The following is a 3,667-nucleotide window of genomic DNA, read 5'->3' on the forward strand; positions in this document are numbered from 1 at the left end:
TTTTGGCATTTGGGTTAGGCTATTTTTTAAGGTGTTATTTTCTTCAGTATTTTTTTGGGTCTCCTTTGGCAAGCTGTTGACTTGTTTTTCATGATTTTCTTGCATCACTCTCATTTCTCTTCCCAGTTTTTCCTCTACTTCTCCTATTTGCTTCTCAAGATCCGATTTGAGATTTTCCAAGGCCTGGGACTGATTCATATTTTTCTTGGGGACTTTGGATGTAGGAGCTTTGACTTTGTTGTCTTCTTCTGGTTGTATGTTTTGATCTTCTTTGTCCCCAAAGTAAGATATTATAGTCTGACTTTTTTTGTTCTGCTTACTAATGATCCCAGCCAATTACTTGAGTTTTAAACTCTTTGTTAAAGTAAGGGTCTGCTTCTAATGTGGAGAATGTATTGTCACAAGCTTTGGGGATTTATACAGCTGTTTTCAGAGGTACTTTTAGAGACCTGTAAATTTTAAGTTCTTCCAAGGTGGTATGAAAAGGAGTGGGGTGTTTCCTCTCTACTGCCACAACAAGCTCCACCAGGCCAGCACTCCTCCTTGCCCCAGGACCACCCCTCAGAACTGTGACCCAGATCCAAGCATGGGCACAAGAAGACATTCCTGCCTTAGCACTGGCAGAGAGATCCCTGCAATCCCCCTCTGATCAGCCACTCAATTCCCCCTCAGTCTGTGGACAGGAGCTCAGGAGGCAGCTGTTGCCCCAGAAGCCATGCTTGGGACTTGTGGCTGAGACCTTACTCCTTCTCTCACTGCAGTCACAGACTTTTCTCACTGACCTCCAAGTTGTCTTTGGCGTTCATGGGTTGAGAAGTCTGGAAACTGTCCCACACATATATATTTCACCAAACAATTTGTTTGCTTGTATTCTTGATGAAATTTGGATTCAGTCAAAGTGTTTCATTTGAAGATCTGGAGGGCCCCAAGTGGTCTCAACTCTGCTGGTTTCCACCACTGCTCTAGTTTATTTCTTCTAGTATTATCATTCCACAACCACAGCAACCACAAAGCCAGGTACAGGAGTATGAAGAAGAAGATATAATAGAGGAGGAGTCTCTTCCTATCTCGTAGACCTGCTTCTCTTTCTGATATATCACAAAAACCATCATGGCAAAATAAGTGAAGAGGAAGAGGATGAAGATTTGCTCTTCATTGACCAGATGCCAATAGTACAGGATGCTGGGCCCCAAGAAAAGTAGAACTGACCTAGTCATCCTGTTCTCCTTCTTTGAAGCAATGAAGCAGCCACTGAAGTACATGAAAAAAAAAATGAGGAAGCGGGGATTATACCACAGACAATGCCCTAGATATTCATGATAGCAGTAGAGTCTCTCAAAAGAGTAAGTTGGTGTCTTTGACTTCAGGGTTCTCCAAGACAGACAAGTGGTACTGGTACCTGCTGAAGATAAGGCAGTGGTTCACAGATTTTCCCACTAGGTGAATGCTTAAGTCCATGATGAAGGTGCTAATGCTGATGTACGCAATGAATTGAGGCAGGATCTTGGGGAGCTTTTCAATGAGCTTGAATAAAAGATATGTTGTGATGCCATTGAAATTGTGATGCTATATAAAAGTAGTCTTCTACACTAGGTGTGTTTAATGTAAATCACTCTGTGCAGGGCAGGAGGGGATTATCATGGCAACAGGGTGACCAAAATCCAGAATCCAATTCTGCAATGTCAAGTAGAAACATAGGTCAAGATGGAAAGGAGAGAGGTTTGGTACCTATCTTCAGCTTTTCCTGTGGGATGCCTGCTAGGATGGCAGCCACTGAAGGAATCCAACACCACACATGGCCTCTTCAGAGCCAAAATCATCATTACTTCCAAGTCTCTTTCAGACTCTCCTTTGTTCCCTTACTCACTGTCACCTGACCATGCCAGGTACAGGTCCATGTTGGTAGCCTCTCCTATTTTGCAGCCTTTAGGTCAGCTAGAGGAGAACTGAGGAGCTGAATAAGTCCTGAGCCAAACCAGGTCTGGGTGGTTTGATTTAGCTAGTCTTGGTGGGAGAGAGCAGAGTATTTGACCAAGGGGCTGTAGGGCCAGACTGACAGACAATGGGAGGGAGAGAAGAAGGTGCTGGCTAACACTGGGAGAATAATGAAAAAAAGGGAAGAATGAGGAGGAAAAAAGGGAGGGGAGGGAAGGAGGACCTGGTGGGGAAAGCTCATTCTTTTCTATTATAAAATATTAAATTCCATCTGCCACCTAGTGTTTGCCAAAAAAAAGACAGTCAGCTAGGACTATCATGAATTATATTAAGATAATATTTTCAATATTAATAATGAGCAGTGTCACAGTCTGTACTTCAGATGTATTTATAAGCTTTTGAATTTTTAAATATATGTCACAGTCATGTCATCTCACATAGAATGTATTTAATAAATGTTTGTTTATTGGTTTCTCATTAAAGCCTATTCTGTGATTAACATGAGCATCTTCCACAATAAGAATTTTATTTCTAGCCAATAATTATGATTCCCATTTCATCTGCTCCCCAAACTAATATCTCCTTCCTGCCCTCCTCCTTTTTATTCCTCCTTCCTCTCTCCTCTTCCTTTTTCATAATTTCATTCTTTCTTCCTCCTTTTCCTTCTCTCTTTTTTCCTCTCCCTTCTTTCTTTATTTCTCCACTCCCTTTCTTCTCTGTTCTGACATTGCTTTTAGTCAATAGCTAATAACCAAAAATTGACAAAAAAAAACCACAGGAATAGAATTAGAAAATATAGTTCCTCTTTTCAAAGAGTTTATTGACCTCTTTGGAAGAATACACACAAACACACACACATACATATACATATATTGTATATATGTGTATATACAGACATATAGATGTATATGTGTGTATAGATATGCATATATGTGTATATGTGTATATGTAAATATACATATGTACATAGGTGTATATGTGTGTGTGTATGTGTGTGTGTATAGAGGAAACAACTATCAAGTGTAAGCAAGGTAAAGCTTATTTGAATATGGAGGCATACTTTAAATGTCTCATTGATCAACAAAAAAAAGTTACTGTGTCAAAGTGGTTAGTCCATTCAGTACTTATCCAAATAAATGAGGTAACATAAATGGGGTTTGGTTTGAATTGTATCCATTCACTTCAATTCTTCATCTCATTTTCATTCAAAAAACAATTTTCGATACAAGGCATGGTACAAGGCTCTGTGGGTGAATGGAATAAATAAACACAGGTTCTGGTTTCAAGGAATTTATAATCTAGTGATTGAAACAGCATCCACATATAATAGAAGGCAATACATGTAAAGAGAACTAAAGTGCTCTGAAGTATTCTTAGTCAAATATCATTTTTAATAGATAAGCATCAAGCAAGGATTCATAAATAGATTCAATTAGCATTTGCCCAATTTTGAAAAAAGTGAGTAGGACTTTAACAAATAGAGATTGGCTTGGAATAACTATTTATTAATAGATTCCCACAATTTATATACTAAAATATAATTTTCATGTGATTTGGAAGTAGTATTCCACATTTCTCCATGATATAACATCATTGGGAGAATATTAGTAGTAAAAAAGACAGGGGTTTTCTTTCAAGCAGAGGAAAAAATTTCTAAAAATTCTTTAAAAATAATTTTTTAAATTGTTTAAAAGAATTCTAAAGTTACCCAAAAGCAGTCCAATCAACAATT

General features: G+C 38.3%; 1 pseudogene; it reads right to left on the reverse strand.

Annotated features, from left to right (window-relative positions):
* Positions 1-903: 903 nt before the first annotated feature.
* Positions 904-1,820, reverse strand: LOC114047877 (annotated as a pseudogene).
* Positions 1,821-3,667: the final 1,847 nt, after the last annotated feature.

Source organism: Vombatus ursinus, unplaced genomic scaffold (genome assembly GCF_900497805.2).
Source record: "Vombatus ursinus unplaced genomic scaffold, bare-nosed wombat genome assembly UNPS02014791.1, whole genome shotgun sequence".
NCBI classification, from domain to species: domain Eukaryota; kingdom Metazoa; phylum Chordata; class Mammalia; order Diprotodontia; family Vombatidae; genus Vombatus; species Vombatus ursinus.